The 23,721-nt window shown below is 38.8% G+C and overlaps 1 protein-coding gene across 2 annotated transcripts in view; it reads left to right on the top strand.

Moving 5' to 3' along the window:
* Positions 1-23,721, top strand: part of AKAIN1 (A-kinase anchor inhibitor 1) — a 64,834-nt gene that overhangs the window by 4,267 nt on the left and 36,846 nt on the right. The window lies entirely within an intron of this gene.

Below are 23,721 nucleotides of genomic sequence, written 5' to 3'. Positions count from 1 at the left end.
AGTGGGCGAAGCCCAGGGTAGTGGGACGAAGGGCAGAAGAGCGATACTCCTTAAGGATTTAGACCTGAAACTCTGGACGCTGAACGCTGCAGCAGAGAGGCTGCTACTGTGGCGCCGCTGGCGGTTGCAGTGTCTGTTTTGGAGCTGCTGGTGAAGGACTTTGGTCCCTTTGCTGTTATCTGTGGCTACAAGTTGCGGAAGAGTCAGATTTGTCTGCGTTTAACCAGCTTACGAGTGTGTGCGTGTGCAAAGACATGGATGTGTGTTTCAGACGAGATCAGGCGAAGTTAGGTAACAGCTGGGAAAGCATGGTCGTTGTTAACAAACGAAGCTGTCTGTCTCTCGGGGTAGATACAAAGTCTTCTTTTCCCTCTTAAATTCGAGGCTCCGCTTTCATTAAAGACGGCTTTGGAAAAAAGTGAGTAGGGAAAAGAGCAGAGGAGCCTAGAATTCTAACTGTGTTACAGTTCTTTAATTTGAAAGGTTGTTTTGCATTTGCTGTGGACATGGACCTCAGATAGTTGGGAAGGGAAGGTATTTTAAAATTAGAAGAATTGAGTCTGGGCTTCAGAAAAGTCAATTAGCGAAACTTAAGTAGAGGAAGTTGCACCCCCCCCACACACACACACATCACCATGCTATACGGGGAGGCAGGAATGAATTTCTGTGAGTTCTGACACTCACTACAGGCCTAGGAGCCCTTCTGCCCCCATCCTAGATAATTTAAAGCAAGAAATTGTTCTGCATAGTGAAGGACATACAATCAATACAGGATCTGTGAGGCTGGAAAACAACAGTTCTTTGTTGCATATATAAACTACTTAATACTTTATAAAGCTCTTACATGCTGTTAACTCATTCGATCTTTAAATTAGCCTATGAGGTAAACAGTATCATTCCTATTTTACCACCCCCAGGGAGGCTGATTCCAGATAGTCTTGCCAGCCTCAGCTGGAGTTTTCTGACCTCAAATTCTGTCTTTTTCCCCCTATACCACAGGCCCTGTCTTCCTGGAAAAAAAAAATCCCCTCACCAGTCTAGGGATAGCTGCTTTTTGGTACATGTTTAGATGTATCCAAGGGGAAGTGTCCTTCCATTTCCAAGGTGGAGGATGTGCTGTAGTTAGGGTTATTTGGGTGATGTTAACGGGGCATTTTCTAAAAGCTTGATTGTGGGTGAAGAAGGATTGTGCAGTTAGCAGTGGGGGGGATTTCTGGAGTTGACTGACTTGGCATAGGCAGTCCACTGTCTGGACAGAGCTTTACTTTTCCATTTTTCTTCTAAGATTTGTATTAGTTTTTTTTCCCTGTAGGGAAAGTAGAAGTTATTCATAACTGTCAGAGATAGCATAAATTGACCTGGATAGGATATGTACAGAAACTTGTGATGAAACACTTTGAGTCATTTCTTCAATTTTGAGTTTCTCTTGAAAAAATCATAAGCATTTTGAGGCAATAAGAACAGGGTGCAAAAATATATGTCAACTTACCTTCTCATCTACTAATCTTATGTCTTCTAACTCATATAGTGATATTATTCTGAAAGAAAATCAGAACAATGAATTATTTTTGAATTCTGCCATCTTTTCAGCATTAAACCTCATTTCGAGAACTCTTGCTCTTCTAAATCTCTATAATCTGTGCATCCTGATGTTTTGTACTAGTCAAGGGAAAGACTCCTCCACCCCTTTCTCCAGACCAACCTAATGCTCAGGAAGAGAGGGAACAGAGGAATGTTTACGATCATTCCAAAATTAATAAAATGTGTTTGATAATCCAAGATGAATATAATAATAAATTAACAATAAGCTGTTAATAAAATTGGGTCAGTGGGCACTGTGTCCTTCAAAACCCACTGTAGTATTTTGGATTTTAGCAAATGAGAACCCTGAGGTCTCATTCTGGCCTTGCCTCTGTGGATGGTTTTAAATGGTTCTGCTGCCTCTTTGCTTACCCAAAAGGCAAAGGTAAAGAGTGACAGAGATTCACGAAGCAAGTTTCAGTCCAGAAGTACAGTGAGATGGGAATTTATATAATTCTATAAGTATTCATGCATGGCACATGGTCCAAAATATCCCTGCACTCTCTTGGTTCAGTTAGTCTACAGATTGTAAGGAAGAGACCTTAAATCCGGCAGGGTCTTTGAGTGGTTTCTCAGTTTATGCAGGGCAGACAATTCAAGTATTCACTTTCCCTCTCATACCATTCACAGACTTTGTAATTTAGGAGGGTTTTAATTTTGTGCACACCAATTTTTAAGTCTCTTAAAGGTAAGGGGCCATAACTACTAACTATTTAAGGATTCAGTTACCTGAAGCTTATCACTGGTTTCTTTTTCCTCTGTAGGAATTATACATAAACAACAATAAAAAGAGGAATAAAATATAAATATATTATCTGTAAATAGCAGGTTAAACTAAGCGGAGGCATATGGCTCAAGCTAAGGGCCAAAATGAGGCCCCTTGCTTCCTTTTCCCAAATTCTTCTTCTTTCCTTCCTCCAGACTGAAAGTGGAATCTTTCTTTCTGGAGCAATATGAGATTTAGAAGCATACCACCAGGGCCAAAGGAAAGTGGGTGACACAGCTGATATAGAAAAATATTTTGGCTCCTATGTATAATACTAAACTGACCTAGGTTACTTAGCCTCTGGCTATAGCAAAAGGTTTCATTTGGGAGGAAAGAAAGTTCTGGGAGGAGATATCTGGACTTTCCCTTATAGTGCTGTTGGTTTTGTGGGGGAATATCAAGGCATTGTAACTAATTTGTGGACAAAGAGTGGAAGAAAAGAAAGACCACTGGATGTTGGTGTTGAAAGTGAAAAAGTACACAAGAAAATGTCAATTCCATGGTCTCTCCCTAAGAATTCCAGACTCTGAACAATCAGATTAGCAACTCCACCCCCCTTTAGGAAGAGCTAATAAAGAATAGAGTTTGAGATGGAAAGTGTGGACAGAAGTTTCCTTATTCTTTGGCCATACCCCATTCCCCCCAATTATTAATATATACAGTAGGATTTCAAGGATTAATGCACCTCTCTGTGGGTGGACTTAATACATTTTGACTTGCTTGAATTACCTTCAAGTATGATATATTGTCAACAACAAAAAAATCTTTCTTCTCTTGCACATGAATTAGGCAAGGTACAACAACAAGGATTTCATGGGGATTAAAAAATGGCATAATTGTAAGCAATTAGACAGCCAGCCCCCTGATGTCTAAGATTAGTTTAAAAAATATTTACCAACACTAGTTCTAGAGAGAACTGTCAAAAATATTTAAGAAAATATCTTATTTATTACAAGGTAGTTACATAAAATCTGTAACTTCTTACCAATTCCTGAGAAATCAATGAATAAAATTATATTGCAGACTGTCTTAACTGTAAAGTTTATAGTTTGCCAACCCAAATAAATTTTTTTCTGTTGACAGGTTCTTTAAAAAGTTTTATTAATTTATTATTTTAAAATATACATACAGTTAAATTGACTTTTTTTGGCATACAATTCTATGAATTTTAACATATGTATAGAGTTGTATAATGACCATAGACTAGTTCCATTGGACCAAAAATCAAATCCTGCTACCCTTTTGTAGTCAAACCCTTCCCCCAACCTGTAACCCCCAGTTACCACTGATCTATTTTTTATCCCTATAGATTTGCCTTATCCAGAATGTCATATAAATGGAATCATACAGTGTGTAACCTTTTGAGACTGGCTTCTTTCATTCAGTATAATGCCATTGAGATTCTTATATGTTGTGTGTGTATCGAAAATTCATTCCTTTTTATTTTTGAGTAGTATCCCATTGTATGGATGTACCCGCAATATTTTAAATCCCTTTCCCCATTGAAAGACATTTAGGTTGTTTTCAGTTTTTGGTGATTATGAATAAAGTTATGGTAAACGTTCCTGTACATGTATATGTGAACATAGGTTTTCATTTGTCTAGGGTAAATACCTAGGCTTGGGACTACTGGATCTTATAGTAAGTATATGCTTCACTGTTCTCTAGAAAGGTTGTACCATTTTGCATTACTACCAGCAAAGTATGAGAATTCCAGTTGCTTTGCATCTTTGTCTTTCTGTTAGGTGTATAATGATATTCATTGTCATTTTAATTTGCATTTCCCTAACGACTAATGATTTTGATGATTTTTTAAGGGGCTTATTTGTCATTTGTATTCTCATATATCTTCTTTGGTGAAGTGTCTGTTCAAATCTTATGTCCATTTTTTTGGGGGGGAGGTGTTTGTTTCCTTATTGTTTCGTTTTTAAAGTTCTTTATATATCTGGATACAAATCTGATGTCAGGTATGTGATTTGTAAATATTTTCTTCCGATTTGTAGATTGACTTTGTATTCTTTCACCACTACCCTTTTTCAGAGCTAAAATTTTTAATTTTGATAGTCTAATTTATTAATTTGTTCTTCTATAGATTTTGCTTTTGATCTCATATCTAAGAACCTTTTGCATAACCCAAGATTAGGAAGATGTTTTCTTCTAAAAGTTTTATAATTTTACATTTATATCTAATCATGGGATTAGATGTTCAGCCTCATGATTTCATTTAAACCTAATTATCTCTTAAAAGGCCTTACCTCCAAATATCATCACATTGGAGTTTAGGGCATCAACATGAATTTTGGAGGGACACAAACATTCAGCCCATAACAAGTTGATTTTTGGATATGGTATGAATTATAGGTCAAGGTTCTTTTCTTTGCGCAGGATGTCCAATTGTCCTAATATCATTTGTGGGAAAGATAATAATTCTCTATTTAGTTACCTTTGCAACTTGTTAAAAATTAATTGGCTATGTTTGTGTGGGTCTATTTTATGACTGTTTATTTTATTTCATTCATCTACATGTCTATCACTAATACCATACCATCATTATTACCAAAGCTTTACAGTAATCTAAAAATCAAGTAGTAGGAATTCTTCAACTTTGTTCTTCTCTTTCAAAATTATTTTGGCTGTATTAGTCTTTTTGCCTTCCCCTATACATTTTAGAATCAGCTTGCCTGTATCAGCATAAAACCCTACCGAGATTTTGATTGGAATTGTGTGAAATCTATAGGTCTGTTTGTGGAGAATTAATATCTTAACTATGTTTAGTCTCCAATACATGATCATATATGTCTTCATTTATTTAGCTCTTCTTTTATTTCTCTCATCAGTATTTTGTAGTTTTCAGCATACAGATCTTGCATATGTTTTGATACATTTATACCTACATATTTCATTTTGGAGGATCTACTGTAAGTGGCTGAATTAAAAACAATTCAACTTCCAAACATTCATTGCTACTATAGAAATACGGTTGATTTTTGCATGTTGACCTTGTTTTCTATGATCTTGCTTAACTTTCTCATTAGTTGTAGGAGCTATTTTGTAGATTTATTAGGAGCTTTTATGTAGGCGATCATGTTGTCTGCAAATAGGGACCATTTTATTTATTTTCCAGTTTCATGCCTTTTTGCACTGGCTAGGTCTTCTAGTACAATATTAAATAGAAGTAGTGAAAGTGGACATTCATGCCATGTTTCCAGTCTTCAGAGAAGGCATGCAGTCTTTTACCATTAGTTATATTAGCTGTAGAATTTTTTTTATCGATGTTCTTTATTGGGTTGAAGATCATTTTATTTTTAGTTTGCTGCTAGTTTTGTCATGGATAGATATTGAGTGTTGTCAAATATTTTTTCTCCTTGTAATGATACGATCATGTGGATTTTCTTCTTTAGGCTGTTAATATGGTGAATTATATCAATTGATTTTGAAATGTTAAACCACTCTTACATTCCTAACACTCACTTGGTCATGATGTATTATTCTTTTCATATATTAAAGGAATCAATTTGTTAATAGCTTGTTTAAGTTATTTTGGTCAATGTTCATGAGAGATATTGGTCTTTTTAAATTTTTTCCTGCATCATCTTTGTCAGGTTTTGGTATCAGGGTAATACTGTCTTCATAAATTGGATGGGAAGTGTTCCTTCTTTGATTTTTCTGGATGCGATAGTATAGACTGGTATAATTTTTCCTTAAATGTTTAGCAGAGCTGTTTGGGCCTAGAGTTTTCTTTGTAGGGTGCTCTTTATAAATAAATTCAATTTTTTTTGACAAATATCTTGGGTTTATCTTGGGTAATTTTGGTAGTTTTTTAAGGAATTGGTTCATTTCATCTAATTGATTAAATTTATGTGAACAAATTTGTTTGTAATATACTCTTATTATCTGTTTAATATTTGTGGGGTCTATAGTGATATCTCTCTTTTGTTTCTGATACTTGTAATTTGTGTTTTTATTTATTAATTTTTGTCAGTTTGGCTACAGGTTTATTAATTTTTTATCCTTTCAAAGGAAAACCTTTTTTGGTTTCATAGATTTTATTTATTGTTTTTTCTTGTTTTCAATGTCATTGATTTCTGCTCTTTATAATTTCCTTCTTTCTATTTTCTTTAACTTTATTTTGGTCTTCTTATTCAAGACTCAAGATTAAATTTAGATTGTATTAGATCTTTCCTTTTTCTAATATAAACATTTAGTGCTATAAACTCCCATCTAAGCATTACTTTACTATATTTTACAGATTTTAATGTTGTATTTTCATTTTTATTTAGTTCAAAATATTTTCAAATTTCCCTTAATACCTCCTTTTTTTCTGATGGATTATTTAGAACTGTGTTGTCTAATTTCCAGGTATTTGGGGGATTTTCTACATATCTTTCTGTTATTGATTTCTAGTTTAATTCCACTATAGTCAGAGAATAAACTTTCTATGATTTAAACTGTTTTTAATTTGATAAGGTATGTTTATGAAATGGAATATGGTCTATATTGGTGAAAGTTTCATGTGCACTAAAAAGAATGTGTGTTCTGAGTTGTTTTTGTTTTTGTTTTTTAAAGATTTTTTTTTATTGGGGAATTGGGGGGATGGGAACAGTGCTGGGGAATTGGGGGAAGGGGAACAGACTAGTTGCTGTCGTTTTGTTCTTCAATCTAGTTGTGGAGGATGTTGCTTCACTGGCCCAAGTTGGCACCATCATTGCGCTCTTCTCTGGTGAGGCAGATCAGTCGTCGGCTTCTGGACGGCCGCTCACTGCGGCTGCTGGCCGCTCACGCTGGCTGCTGGCTACATACAGCAACCCACTGCCACAGGGACTGCAGCCTAGCCATCGCAGGCGACTCACAGCAGCCCAGCTCCAGGTTGAGCTGTTGTTCAGCATCTTAGCTGTAGAGGGCAATGTCACGGGCCCTCATATGTGGGATCCGAACCGGGGCCCTCTGGCATCCCAAGCGAGTTCTTAATCATGCGCCACTCGGCCGGCCCTGTTTTTGTTTTTTTTTAGTGTAGTGTTCTATGTCATTTTGATACAGTTAGTTGATAGTGTTGTTTATTTCTTCTCTATCCTAGCTCATATTCAGCCTACATGGTCTATTGATTACTGAAAAATGAGTGCTGACGCCTCTAGCAAAAATTGTGGATTTTTCCATTTGGTTTATCACTTTTTGGTTCATGTGTTATGCAGCTCTCTTATTAAGACTGTTATGTCTTTTTGGTGAATTGACTCTTTTATCATTAAGTAGTGTCCCTCTTTATCTGTGGTAATTTTTCTTGCTCTGGCAGCTATTTTGACTGATAATAATATAGCCATGTCAACTTTTTTTTTTTTTTAAAGATTTTTATTGGGGAATTGGGGGAAGGGGAACAGACAGGTTGCTGTCTTTTTTGTTGTTGTTGTTGCTGTTATTGTTGTTCTTCAGTCTAGTTGTGGAGGACGTTGCTTCACTGGCCCAAGTTGGCACCATCATTGTGCTCTTCCCAGGCTAGGCAGATCAGTCGCCGGTTCTGGACAGCTGCTCACGGCAGCTTGAGGGCCGCTCACGCTGGCTGCTGGCTACACACAGTAGCCCATGGCAGCCCACTGCCACAGGGGCTGCAGCCTACGCCGACGCCAGCGACTCACGGCAGCCCAGCTCCAGGTCAAGCTGTTGTTCAGCATTTTAGCTGTAGAGGGCAGCATCACTAGCCCTCATATGTGGGATCCGAACCGGGGCCCTCTGGCGTCCCAAGCCAGTTCTTAACCAATGCGCCACTTGGCCGGCCCTCAACTTTCTTTTGATTAGTGTTTACATGTTGCAGTTGATCTTCATTATTTATGAATTCCATATTTGCAAATTTGCTTAGTAAAATCTATTTATAAAATAGATCAGTTAAAATTAATACTTGCAGATTTCTAGTCAAGATGGCAGAGTAGGTAAATGCTGTACTTGCCTCCTCTCATAATCACATCAAAACTACAACTAAACTACAGGACAACCATCACTGAGAATAGGCTGAAACCTAGGTGAACAGAAGTTCTATAACAAAGGACATATAGAAGAAGCTACATTGAAACTGGTAGGAGGGGCGAAGATGCAGAACCAGCTGGTCCCATACCCATATGTGGTGGGTGAATATGGGAAGGGCTATCTCAGTTGCAGAGGAGTGAATGGTCCCAGTCCCACACCAGGATCCCAGGCCCAGGGTTCCAGTGCTGAGGAGAGAAGTCCCCATAACTTCTGGCTGTGAAAACCAGATGCTGGTTTTCTGTGGAGACGCTGCCTGAGTGAGATGAAGGGCAGCTGCATTCCCAGGTGATCCTCTTAAAGGGCCCACACACGAACTTACTTGCTGATGGACTCACTCACTTTGAGCCCCAGTGCTGGGGAAGCAGTTGAAAAGGCACCAGGGACATATGGGGAGGAACAGAGTTGTCTGGCTTTAGGGCAAGGGCTGGAAGGGCAGCTTTCTCCTAGATGGAAGTACTGGTAGAATCCATTATTTCTTTGTTGAGCCCTCCCCACTCCCTGCAGGCAAACGCAAGTGGACTCCATATCTGAGTCTCCGTCAACCTGAATAACTCTTCGCCCCACCCTGGTGATTCCCTGAGACCCTGCTCCACCCAAACTGTGGCCCCACCCATGCTGCTTCCAGTGGGTTTTCTTTACAAACAGCCTGTTTTGGCACATGCTACGGACTTTCCTAAAATCTCTCAAAGATTCACAAAACCCAAACAAGCATCACCTGGCTTTGGAAGTCCTGTATCACTTGCTGACAGTCCCAAGTCCAGCACTAGTGGCAGCCAGCTTCAGTTCATGGTTTGGCCTCTTGAGGCACCTCCAAGCCCAGTGCAGGTGGTGGCCATCAGTGGATTACTTTATGGTTTATGCCAGGTGGCCCTGAGCAGGACACAGGCTGTGGCTGAACTTGGCCTTTGGTGGGACCCCTCCTAGGAAGTGCCAGGGCGGGCATGCTCAGTAGCCAGCTTTGGATCAAGCTGGAGCACCCCCAGCTGCCTCCAAGGATGACATGCCCAAAGGGCAGACTGGGCAGGCACCAAAGCCCTGCTAAAGCAAATCCTGCTTCATAGGTTCCGTCCCTTCATAACAGCTCCTCCACTGTATTCATGGACACAACCAATCAGTCTGAGGGTCAATCCCTCCCATTGATGTGCATATAGCAACAAAGGCTCAACTGCAACAGGAGGGCACACACAATGCAAATGAGACACACCAGGAGCACCCAGTCTAGATGACCAAGGATACCATGCCACTGGGCCCCACAGGGAACCTACTATATAAGGCCACTCTACCAAGACTGGGAGACATAGCAGCCCTACCTAATACATAGAAGCAAACACAGGGAAGCAGCCAAATTGGGGAGTTGGGGTGGGTGGGGAAGAAACATGTCCCAAATTAAAGAACAGAACAAAGCTCCAAAAAAAAAAAAACTGAGAAAAGAGAGACAAGCAATCTATCAGACCCAGAGTTCAAAACACTGGTTATAAGGATACTCAATGAACTTAGGAGAAAAGTAGATGAACTCAGTGAGAACTTTAAAAAAGAGATAAAAAACATAAAAATAGAGATATAAAACAAAAAAAGAACCAATCAGAAATGAAGAATACAATAACTGTAATAAAGAATACATTAGAGGGAATTAGGAGTTAAGGTAGCAGAAAATACCCAATCAGAACAGCAAAAAGAAAAAAGAATCCAAAAAAATGAGGATGGTTTAAGGGGCCTCTGGGACAACATGAAGTGTACTAACATTCATAGCATCGGGGTACCAGAAGGAGAAAGGAGAAGAAAGAGAGCAAGGAATTGAAAACCTATTTGAAGAAATAATGATGGAAAACTTCCATAACCTGGTGGAAGAAATGAATACAGAAGCCCAGAAAGTGCAGAGGGTCCTAAACAAGATGAACCCAAAGAGGCCTACATCAAGACACAACATACCATATTTCCCCATGTATAAAACGCACCTTAATTTTGGGGTCCGAAATTTGAAAAAAAAAAGTATTACATAAAGTTACTGAACTCAAGTTTTATTCATCATAAAATTCTTACAACTCCTCATCACTGTCAAAACTCCCAACCATTAGCTTGTCTTCATCTGTGTCTGATGACAAATCACTGTCTTCATATATTGCCTCATCCTCAGTTCGATCTATGGCATTTGAAATGCCACACTTCTTAAATGACTTGACAACAATCTCAATCTTGATATTATCCCAGGATCTTTTCACCCAAGTACAAACTTCTCCTATAGTTGGTTTCTTCACTCTTCTTGCTGGTGTCAAATTGTCCCCAGAAGACTTCATCCATTGGTTCCATTCATCTCTCATAACAAACCCGTCTCTTGAAGGGTTTGTTAATGCTGACATCAAGTGGTTGGAGCTGGGATGTCAAGCCTCCAGGTATGATGGCAAGTTTTGTTTTTTGCTCTGCAGCAATCTACTTTGTGTTTTTTTGTTATGCGTGCCCTGAACTGATCAAACACCAATAGGACAGTTTTGCATAAGAGCCCACCTGGTCTCCTGCTCCAAACTTTCTCAAACCAGATCTTCATCCCATTCTGATCCATCCAACCCTTGTCGTGAATGTGGACAATCACTCCTCAAGGAATGTCTTCTTTTGGCATTGTTTTGTATTTGAAAATCAGCATAGGAGGCAGCTTGGTTCTGTCCGCACAACAAGCTAGAACAACTGTATAATGGATCTTTTCATGTCCACTTGTCTTCACAGTTACAGTTTTCACCCCCTTCTTATCAACAGTTCTGTTACTTGGGACATCAAATTGAAGGGGGACTTCTTCCATATTTGCGATCTGTCCCAACTCAAACTGATGTGTCTTTCAACATTGAATGACAAAACAATGAAATTCAAGGACCTTTTGCTCATAGCTTTCAGGCATCTTTTGGGCAAGTCTGGTGCATGTACGCATGCTTAGTCCATTCCATTTCATAAACCTGAAGCACCAATTGTGTCCTCCTTTGAAATCAGTAACTTCTTTTTCATCAGCAATTCTTCTTGCCTCATGCTGAACCATCTTTGTGGACACAGGAATTCCAATTGCCTTTTGTGCTTCAATCCATATCTTCAATTCCCTCTCTAAATCTGGCCATTTTGCTGACTTGCCTCTCATGGCCTTCTTCTGCCATGGCGTTTTCAGTAGGGTTTCTTCTTCCCGTAGCCAGTCTTGGATTGTTTTCTCAGTTGGAGGAGGACCAAACTTACGCTCAGCAGCATGATTTCCATTTACTTTTGCAAACTGGATCACTTTTAACTTGAATTCAGCACTGTACAAAAATGTTTTCTGAGACATTTTGGGGCTGAACGTGGCAAAACGTAAGTAACCTACCATAATATACCAGTAACAAGTGCGAAACAATGAGCGGAAAGACAAGTGCGAAAAAGTGGGAAATGCAAATAAAAAAATATACAACCACTGTATAAGACGCACCCAGTTTTTAGACCCCAAATATTTCAAAAAAGGGTGTGTCTTATACATGGGGAAATAATGGTAATTAAAATGCCAAAGGTTAAAGACAAAAAGAGAATCTTAGAAGCAGCAAGAAAAAAGCAGTTAGTTACCTACAAGGGAGTTCCCATGAGACTGTCAACTGACTTCTCATCAGAAACTTTGCATGTCAGAAGGGATTGGTATTAATTATTCATAATATTCAAAAGCAAGGATCTAGAACTAAGATTACTATACCAAGGAAATGTATCATTTAAAATCAAAGGACCGAGAAAGAGCTTCCCAGACAAGAAAAAAACTAAAGGAGTTCATCACCACCAAACCAGTATTACAAGAAATGTTAGGGCCGGCCTAGTGGCGCGATGGTTAAGAACTCGCTTGGGATGCCAGAGAGCCCCGGTTCGGATCCCACATATGAGGGCCAGTGACACTGCCCTCCACAGCTAAGATGCTGAACAACAGCTCAACCTGGAGCTGGGCTGCCATGAGTCACCAGCGACGGCGTAGGCTGCAGTCCCTGTGGCAGTGGGTTGCCATGGGCTACCGTGTGTAGCCAGCAGCCAGCGTGAGCAGCCATCCAGAAGCCGGCGACTGATCTGCCTCACCTGGGAAGAGCGCAATGATGGTGCCAACTTGGGCCAGTAAAGCAACATCCTCCACAACTAGATTGAAGAACAAGACGACAGCAACTTGTCTGTTCCCCTTCCCCCAATTCCCCAGCACTGTTCCCATTCCCCCAATTCCCCAATAAAAATCTTAAAAAAAAACCCAAAAAAAACACAAGAAATGTTAGAGGGACTTGGTGAAGAAGGAAAGGAGGAGGAGAAGGATGAGAAATATTAAAAATGTGAATAATAAAATGGCAATAACTACATATCTATCAACAATTACTTTAAATATAAATAGACTAAGTGTTCCAATCAAAAGATAGGGTGGCTGAATGGATAAGAAAACAAGACCCTTATATATACTGCCTACATGAGACTCATTTCAGATCAAAAGACACACAGAAACTGAAAGTGAAGGGAAGTAAAAAGACATTTCTTGGAAATGGAAATGAAAAAAAAAACTGGGGTAGCAATATTATACCAACAAAATACACTTTAAAAGAAAGGCTATAACAAGAAACAAAGAAGGACCCAATCATCCCATTTCTGGGTATTTACCTGAAGAAACCAAAAACACTACTTTGAAGAGACATTTGCATCCACATGTTCATTAAAGCATTATTTACAATAGCCAAGATATGGAGGCAACCTGGGTATTCATCAATGGATGAATGGATAAAGAAGAGATGGTACATATATACAATGGGATATTACTGAGCCATAAAAATGATGAAACCTTGCCATCTGTGACAACGTGGATGAGCCTCCATGTTGTGGAGGGTATTGTGCTCAGTGGAGTACATCAGAGAAAGACAAATGCCATATGATTTTACTTATGTGTGCTTTCTAAGGAACAAAATAAAGAAATAAACAAAACAGAACCAGACTCTTAGAAACAGAACATTTTAATGATTGTCAGCTGGGAAGGGGTTGAGGTGTGGGCCAAAATGGGGAAGGGATTAAGAAGTACAAATTGATAGTTACAAATTAGTCATGGGGATGTAAAGTATAGCATAAGGAATATAGTCAATAATATTATAATAAGTATGTATCATGTCAGATGGGTATTAGATTTATCAGGGTGATCACTTCGTAAATTATATAAATGTCTAATCACTATGTTGTACACCTGAAACTAATATGTCAAGAGTTGACTGACAGGCATGTTCCCAGCTGATGTTGAACAAGGCAGTGTTTTGGCTTCTTGTTTCAGCTCTAATACTGTAAAATAGTGCGATATTCATGGTGTATTTGTTTTTTCACACATTTTGCTTTTATGTTGATGTATTCACTGTTCAATATGGTGCACAAGGTACTGCTGAGGTGTTGTCTAGTGTTCCTAAGTGCAAGAAGGTTGTGACATGCTTTATGGAGGAAATTGTTAGATAAGCTCCATTCAGGCATGAGTTATACTGCTGTTGGTTTTGAGGTCAGTGTTAATGGATCAACAACATATATTAAATGAAGTGTCTTTAAATGGAAACACACACAAACAAAATTATATATTGATCAGCTGACAAAAATGTTGTGACTAGAGGCTTGCAGGAACCTAAACTTTTATTTCCCTTGATAATGTTACTCTCAAGGGAAATAAAATTTTGCTGATTCAGATTTTGTAGCTACTTTATATTAGGTTGGTGCAAAAATAATTGCAGTTTCGGACTGTGAATTTTAAATCATTATAACTAGGCTCAAACATATCTTTATTAATCAAAATAGGAACCATTACAATCAACACATTTTTGACAATGAGAAAAAAGTTTGTCTATTCCTGCTGCATAAAAATCCATCCTTTGGTATTCGACAAACTCTTGGAAAGCATTTTCTGCATCCTGCTGGTTGTGGAAGTGTTTTCTATGCAAAAAGTTGTCGAGATGCTTGAAGAAGTGGTAGTTGATTGGCGAGAGGTCAGGTGAATATGGTGAATGAGGCAAAACTTCGTAGCTCAATTTGTTCGACTTTTGAAGCATTGGTTGTGCGATGTGTGGCTAGCATTGTCGTGGAGAAGGATTGGGCCCATTCTGGTGACCAATGCCGGCTGCAGGCGTTGCAGTTTTTGGAGCATCTCATCGATTTGCTGAGCATACTTCTCAGATGTAATGGTTTTGCTGGGATTCAGAAAACTATAGTGGATCAGACCGGCAGCAGACCTCCAAACAGTGACCATGACCTTTTTTGGTGCAAGGTTGACTTTGGGAAGTGCTTTGGAGCTTCTTCTCGGTCCAACCACTGAGCTGGTCATCACCAGTTGTCATATAAAATCTACTTTTCATCGCACATCACAATCTGATGGAGAAATGGTTCGTTGTTGTTATGTAGAGTAAGAGAATAACTTCAAAACGACGATTTTTTTATTTGCGGTCAGCTCATGAGGCACCCACTTTATCAAACTTTTTCACCATTCCAATTTGCTTCAAATGCCAAATGACCATAGAATGGTTGACGCTGAGTTCTTTAGCAACTTCTCGTGTAGTTGTTAAGAGGATCAGCTTCGATGATTGCTCTCAATTGGTCATTGTCTACTTTCGATGGCTGGCCACTATGCTCCTTGTCTTCAAGACTCTTGTCTCCTTTGCAAAACTTCTTGAACCTCCACTGCACTGTACATTCGTTAGCAGTTCATGGGGCAAATGTGTTGTTGATGTTGCATGTTGTCTCCATTGCTTTACGACCCATTTTTAACTCTAATAAGAAAATCACTTGAATTTGCTTTTTGTCTAAAATCATTTCCATAGTCTAAAATACATATAACATAAATAGCAAGTAATAAGCCATTAGCAAAAAAACATAAAGCAGGAAATGTGCATTAAAATGATGCATACCATAACCACATTTATTTAAGAATGTATTCCAATATCAAAGGCAAATTTCAACAATGGAAAAACTGCAATTACTTTTACACCAAACTAACAGAACATAATTACTGTGAAAATGAGAATAGACTGTGTATCTTTTCCCATCCTTTTACTTTTAAATTACCTTTATCATTATATTTAATGTGGGTTTCTTATAGGAAGCATATTGTTGGGTCTTGCTTTTTAATCAAATGCATAGTTTTACAGGTTGTTTGAGCTAGTTACTGACTGCCTAAATGTCTTTTTTCTATAGTTGCTACATTTTCTCATTTTCCATTATTTAAAATTAAATAATATTTCATCATTTGAAAATTTTTGTTGCTGTTGTTTTAGAAACTTTAGTAAGCATATATAATAAAAATTACAATATTATCCAGTAGTAATAACCCATTAAAATTACATATATATATATGTATATATAAAACTTCTCAGACTTTGTCTCTATGAATATCTTTCCACTTATTTAAACAAAATGTTATTATTTTTGCATATTATTATTATTATTTTTTTTAAAGATTTTTATTGGGAAATTGGGGGGATGGGAACAGTGCTGGGGAATTGGGGAAAGGGGAACAGACAAGTTGCTGTCGTTTTGTTCTTCAGTCTAGTTGTGGAGGACGTTGCTTCACTGGCCCAAGTTGGCACCATCATTGCGCTCTTCTCTGGCGAGGCAGATCAGTCGCCGGCTTCTGGACGGCCGCTCACTGCGGCTGCTGGCCGCTCACGCTGGCTGCTGGCCACACACGGTAGCCCATGGCAATCCACTGCCACAGGGACTGCAGCCTACGCCGTCGCCGGCGACTCATGGCAGCCCAGCTCCAGGTTGAGCTGTTGTTCAGCATCTTAGCTGTGGAGGGCAGTGTCACTGGCCCTCATATGTGGGATCCGAACCGGGGCCCTCTGGCATCCCAAGCGAGTTCTTAACCATCGCGCCACTCGGCCGGCCCTGCATATTATTTTTGACATGATTGTTTACACAATGTACTGTTATCGTTTTTTTATACCATTCAGTTGTTTTCTACATGTCATTTAAAAAATAATGACATAGAGCAAAAGATGTCATTATTCCCATTTTTACAGGTAATAAAAGTAAGGCTCAGAAGCCTGACAATTTTAGGTTGCAGAACCAAGATTTAACATTGGATCCACTTATTTTCCATATACAACATAGTTTTTAAGCAAATAGCAAGCAACAAATAATTTGCAAATTAGAATCATAGACAAAGAAAAAAGAGATAAAACTTGTCTCCTTTGGAGAAATCTGTATATTGAGCACCCCTACTTCCAAGTTAGCTTATATATAAGGGGTTCTCTCAACCACACAGAAATGGGCTCTGTCCTTTCACCCTTCCTGGATTCTTCATCTTCTCCAGGCTGCTGCTCTTAGTGATGGACAGTGAAAGAAAGGACAGCCAGGATTCTCAAAAGTTGATTAGGAGAATAAAAATATCCAAAAAATTTGCACAGTGCTTTATAATTTTTAAAGCATTTATATTAACTCACATAATTTATATTAACTAATACTGCTATATGTAAGATATTTCTTGAGTTGAGAATAAATGACATTGGCCTAAGTATAATCTCTCCTCTATATGACTGATGAGAATATTTCAGTTATTCCGTAGCAATTCAAATATGAGACAAAGTTGGTCACTGCAGAATCGTGGGTTTGGGGTCAGATAGGCCTGAGTTCAAACAGCTCACCTCTACCATGTCCACACTTAGTGGCATTGGGTAAGTCATCCAGTCTTGCTGATTTGCTCATGTGTAAAATGAAGATCATAATATCTCTTTTCCAGAGAGGTAATGAAGACAATGTACCTGGCCCACAGTAGACTAAATGGTCTAAATGGTAGCTATTACTGATGTTATTGTTTTAAAAGGGAATGACTAATAAAGTGTTCTTGTATACATATGCATGTATATAATTTCAAGATTAGACCACCAATCTTAGGGAGCTAGACAGTTATTCTTTCTGTGGAAAAAGACTGACTTACTGGTTCACTATGTTACCTGAATAGAGGTTATGAAATTTTAAAGCAAAATGCTATGACAAGTTGAATTGATGATAAAGCAGATATCTGAGTGCATCCTGGGATGAATAAGTTATGAATCATGGAAAGTTGCTGTTTAAAGGCTAGCAGCTGCATGCTTGAAAGCAGATGGCCATCTTGCTGATCTGAACAATTCTGATCAAGTCTAAATTTAGAAGCTCATGATTTTCTGGTGAGGGTATAATAACGCATTATGTTTTTAATATTTAATTATTTAGTTAGAGTAAATTTGTATTTTGGGATTTGAGATATTATTTCACAATCTCTATGCCTTTGTTCTTTCTTGGAGACGTAAGTTTCCATTCTGTGATCTTATGTCGTAGCCACACACACATTTTTAGATACCATTCTTTGAACATTATCTTTGGTTCTACGTAAATCTTAGGGAGAAAGCTTTTTTTTCTTATAAAGAAATGTTGTCGGTGAAACAACCACATAGTCACTAACTAGAGATTAGGAGAGGGGTTGCATTTTTTCTTCAAAAGTTTTCCTGAGTTGCTACGTGACTTCAAAATACTCAGCTTCCTGTGCCTCTTTCCCAACCATTTTCCAGTCATCCTCAGCATCTTAGAGGTTTAGCATCTTAGTTCTCAGTACAGACACTTATTGGACAGAGGAGATAAATGTAAGAGAAGGCAAGGGAGCTACATTTGTAGAAGACCTGTGTGCTCGGCATGTCACATGATTTTTTTTTTAAGTAAGGAACAGCTTTATGACATAAATGCCAAACAAAAACTGTTTTTCTTTAACTTGCAGTTAAAATTCTGTTTCATGTTCCCAATAGTCACAGATGATCTATTTGCTGAAGCTAGCAGACAAATGAAATGCCTTTTCCCCATCCCTTTAAAAAACTGATATTTTTCTTTAAAATAGGAGAAATGGTGCTTATGTTACTCAGGAAATGCATTCAAATTATGAACACCTCTCATAAGTCACACATGATGTGTCTGTTTGGTATTTAGACAGGAGGGCTCCATGAAATCCACATCTTGTGTTGTCTGACAGAAGTTGTTAATTTTTATCTCTATGGAATTTATTTCTAACATTGTTGTGTACTTATTTCTGCCTTTCCATTTTAATTTTACATTTTTGTGGGTATAAAAAATGAAATTATATGTTTACTGCAGTACCGTAGATGAGGTTTTGATCATCCCTAACCAGGGAATTTAGAGTGGAGGTCCATGTAGCCTTAATTGCAGTCTGACTCATGCGTCAGAATAGATTATTTTACCACATCATCAGGCCATGCTGTATCAGTCAATAAATAATAGTTGTTTTCCTCTGAAAATAACTAATCTCAAGAAGGACAGCATTTAAAGCTTTATTTATCTTGCCATTCTTTCTTGTGCCTACAGGATAATGCTAGTTGGGTGGAGCTGTTGGCCTTTAGACTGGAACTCAGTAAAAAGAATGTGTATGACTACTCCTCTACCCAACACCTTAGACTAGAGCAGATCTTTTAATGAGGGCCACGTGCAGCCTGGCCTAGGGAAAGAGATGGTAGTAGCCTTGGTGGGAATGGAGCTTAGGATATTAAGGGGAGGCCATGAATAGGTGAGTGGGAATGGGATATAAACACTTTAGATATTTTCATTCATTTATTCATTCATTTACTCAACACACATTCATTGCCTATCTTTTCTGAGCCAGGTTGTTCCGCTAGGTGGTAGGCACTAGGACTTTACTATAAAAAGGTGCACTAAAGGGTTAGAGTTCTGTGATTACAAGGCAGAGAGTAAAGGGGGATGGAGAAGAAGGATGGGTCAGTTCTGTGAGAGAGCAAGTGACTGTCTTGTCTGGATCTAATTCCTCCTGGGAAGCCTTCCCTGAGAATGGTGAAGCCGTATTCCAGCAGAGAAACCCTTTTCAACTAACCATTCTTTGGTTCTCTGGGCCATGCATGGGGCCCTCTTTGTGAGTGCTGGAGTACAGGATGGGAGGCAGGGGCTGCCAAGGGTGAAGGAGAGAGTTCCTTTTTTTTTTTTTGGTCATCCTTTTAGTTACATAAATGAACCCTATAAAGAAATTATCTCTATTACCTTTAAATGACAATAATGATGCCCTCAAGGCAGGACCATATTAAAGACCTGAAATAAGACTCTCTAAGGGGAGCTGATGTATTTGATCTGGGCCTGACTCTGGCCCCTGAAATTTATCTTTGACTTGATCATCTCCCTTTAATGACCATTGCCACCACCAGGACAGGGCAAGGGTGTGCTATGCTCACTTTAAAGAGTTACTTTGAGTATGGGTGGACACATATTTTCCTATTTCTCCAAACATAGCTAAGGTGGACTTTTATAAAATACTAGGGGAGAACCCACTGGAAATTAGCATACAAATACATTAAAAGGATCAGGATTTTGGTCTAATTTTAAATATTTTACTTACTGGTCCCTGTTCCAGCCCATCCCATTACTGTCCATGCTGTAGCTCAGGGGTTCTCAGTGCTGGCTACACATTAAAATCACATGGGAAGCTTTTAAAATATATCATTGCTCTGGGTCCAACCATCGCTGGTAACATAAAAATCTCTAGTGGTGTGCCCTAGACATAAATGTTTGTCAAAAGCTTTCTAGGTGGTTGATTGTGCATTTGGGCTGAGAACCTTGATCTAACTTCAAAGGACAAGCACAACAGGCAGGCAGCTTGCCTGATTCTTTATAAGGCTGTTCCTCGTGTGTCTTCTCTTCTCAGAACGGGGCATATCAAGTGCTTGGTACATGTTGGATAAACAAATGACCATCTTTATTTTCACTTCATAATCACCCATTAAAGTAAAAATCAAGAGAAGATTTATTTATTTAATTAATTAATTTATTTTTAGCTGAGCCATCCTGCCAACTGTTGGCGGCTCAGCAGCAGCTCAGTTCAGGCCCACGTGGGAATCGAACCAGCGACCCTGTTGCTCTTGAGCAATCTCTTAACCAACTGAGCCACTTGGCTGGCCCTCAAGAGAAGATTTTAATCCTGCTGCCCACATGGGGCCTTTCCAATAGGCCCTACCCTGGTTTGAGGAAGATACCTCTTCTGGTCATTGGCAGGACTGTAGGATTGTCACTCTAGAAACTGGGAGTGGTCTTGTCCCACCTGTTCATGGTGAGATCTCAATTACTCAATGACCATAGCAATCATACAACCAGGATTACACACATCAACTAGCTGGAGGGTCTGTATGAGTCCTACCATGGTTAGGCTAGGGATGAAAGCCAAGTTAGCACAGTTTTCCAATGCAGGGCAGAAGGCAGGAGCACATGGCCCAGGGAAATAAACCAGGGGTTTGCCCTGAGATACCTTGGGGATGGCATCTCTCTTGCCTGGTGGTTTGCCTGTAGGCATGACTCTTATGAGTCACAATTGAGGAAGGTATAAGGCAGAACCCAAAATACATGCCAGGGATTCCTCTCAGCTGTGTCCACTCTCTATCCTCTCCAATGATGTTCTAAGTAGCTTTTAATGTTCCTACGATAATCTGGGTCAAATAGAGAAATAGGGACAGTTTTCTTGGTTCCACATTTCAGAAGGGCATATTACTGCAAATTTCAAACAGAGAACAAAATAATCAAGATAAGTATATTAAGTCAGTTTTCCCTTAGGCTTAAGACTTATTTTTATTATATAATTTAGGTTAGAAGCAATTTATATACGGTAAAATGAGAACAGTGTATTTATTATTTATAGAGTATTACATGCAATATTTCAGACTATGCATTAGCCTGAAAATAAATATTTAAAATGCCGTGTCTCACTTTGTTTTGGTAATCCTGGGGTTGAATTGCCTAAATATTTTGTTAACATGCCATAAAAGGTGATTATACACAAGAAAGAATATTTAGTCTTTAAAATGATTAGTTAGTGTTCAAATCTTATAAAAAAACATGATTCCAAGTTAATATATGAAGCATACAGGCAGCGTGGCATTGGAAAACATTATTTGGCTTGGTATTAGAAACTTGGCTTTAAATCCAGGATTTTCTATACCTGCCGTGAGATTTGGGGAAAGTTACTTAGTCCTTCTGAACCTCAGTTTACCTAATTATAGAATAGTAATAATCTTTCTTATCATATAGGGTTGGGATAATGATTTACAGAGAAATTACTATGAAATATGTTTAATAGGTTATACAGCATAAAAATTTGAGTTATAATTTATATTAAAAATTTTAAACATTAATTAGAGGCTCACCTTGCACTTATCTACAAGAAAAAAGTCCCATGATATCCTTAAGCATTTTCCACCTTTTTGTGAGCCCACTGCTGCCCCTGAGCTAACTGAGGTACTGACTCCATTTGGTGCTGGCCTTTGAGAATTGCTGTGTTTTGCTGCCTCCCCAAGACCACATGACCTGAAGCTCCGGTTGGTCTCTGAGTGGAACTCTATGTTGGAAGTTCATGAAGATATTCCAAGGAGTGTGTGGGTACAATTACAGTTTTAAGGAAATTGGTTCCTATGTTGTTATTTTAAGTTCACAGTTGACCGTTGAACAACACAGGTTTGAACCATGTGAATCTTATTATATGAAGATTTCTTTCAATAAACATATTGAAATTTTTTTTTGCAGATTTCCTGACTATGGTGAGGCAATCCTATCTATTATACTAGGTTACCATAAATCAATCATATTGGTGCTTCTTTATTATCAGTGCATGAATCATTATACCTTAAAATAAATATGAATTTCTTTTTTACATTATCTTCTCATTTTTGATATCTACTTTTATTAGTATGTATAAAAACCTACAGTGTTTTTGCATCATATAAGACAATATTAATGTATGTAGATACAGACAGATGTTTCATCTTGTAAACAGATGACATAAACTTAATCTGTTGATAAATACAGTACAGTACTGTAAATATATTTTCTCTTCCTTATGATTTTCTTAATAACATTTTCTCTTTTCTCCAGTTTACTTTATTGTAAGACTACAGTATATTTTATATATATAATTTTATGTTATTGGTAAGGCTTCTGGTTAACAGTAGGCTATTAGTAGTTATTTTGGGGGGAGTCAAAAGTGATGTGTGGATTTTCAGTTGTGCAGGGGTTGGAGCCATTAACTTCCTCATTGTTCAGGGGTCAACTGTTTGCTGTCAGAGTTGATTTGCTTGAGAAACCACCTGTGGTCTGCAGTTTCCACTGTCTAGCCACCACTTTCACAATTGCCCTTTTGTCTTTATACAAAAGAAAGAGATATATCTCACCCTTTCCTAATCTTACAATGTCCTGAAATGGAGAGTCCTGGGAAGCACCAAACATTCAGGAAAGGATTTTAAGTTATAGCATCATATCACAGCACTTAGATCCTACAGTCTACAGAATGTAGAGAACTAGGCTTTTGTAGCACAGCCAGTCTTTACTAAACACACACTGTCTAGGGCAGTGTTTTTCAACCAGGGGTGATTTTTGTCCTCCTCACCCCTCCCCAGGGGGACATTTGACAAGGTGTGAAGATATTTGTATTTGTTATAACAGGGGTGCTACTGGCAGGGTCACCTACATAATTTACAGGACACAGTGCAAGATGAAAATGCGGGGTCCCTTGTTTAAAAAGCAGGACAAAATGTCATTAAATGTACTTAAATATAAAGCTTTATCCTCTTTTCTTTGGCGTCTTTCTCTTTCTCCCTGTCCCTCCCGTTCTCTGGCTCCGTTTCCCTTCAACTCCCCACCCATGACTTGTCATTATGGTTTCAATTTGCTATTTAATGTTTACCTAAGTCAAGAAAAATTAAAATTTTAAATTATCAGAGTGAATTGTACTCTTCATCTTAGTACCAGTCAATACTAGTTTTAAATGCAAGTGTAGCTTGTATGCCAAGTCAACAAAATTGTGAGTCCACTGGAATTCTGTGCTCATGGCACATCGCTAAAGCTATTTGGAAAACGTTCTGACAATTAAATTCGTGAACTTTCACACATAGTGGAAAGTTTGCGAACTTAATTGTCTATCAGGCATATGTATATGCAAATCGGGTTGCAAGGAATGACATAATGCACGTATCTCCTCTACCCAGACGAATGTCCCATTATCCCATTGAACTTCACTTACAAAACTCAAGTTGAAAGATACGATTATTAAGAATTTCAGGGCCAGCCGAGTGGCACAATGGTTAAGAACTGGCTTGGGACGCCAGAGGGCCCCAGTTCGGATCCCACATATGAGGGCCAGTGACACTGACCTCCATAGCTAAGATGCTGAACAACAGCTCAACCTGGAGCTGGGCTGCCCTCAGTCGCCAGCGTCGGCTGCAGCCCCTGTGGCAGTGTGTTGCCATGGGCTACCGTGTGTAGCCAGCAGCCAGCGTGAGTGGCCAGCAGCCGCAGTGAGCAGCCGTCCAGAAGCCGGCGACTGATCTGCCTCGCCCGGGAAGAGCGCAATGATGGTG

This window comes from Hipposideros armiger, unplaced genomic scaffold (assembly GCF_001890085.2).
Source record: "Hipposideros armiger isolate ML-2016 unplaced genomic scaffold, ASM189008v1 scaffold_428, whole genome shotgun sequence".
NCBI classification, from domain to species: domain Eukaryota; kingdom Metazoa; phylum Chordata; class Mammalia; order Chiroptera; family Hipposideridae; genus Hipposideros; species Hipposideros armiger.
Note: the sequence above shows the minus strand (reverse complement) of the source record. Positions and strands in the feature narration are given on the sequence as shown.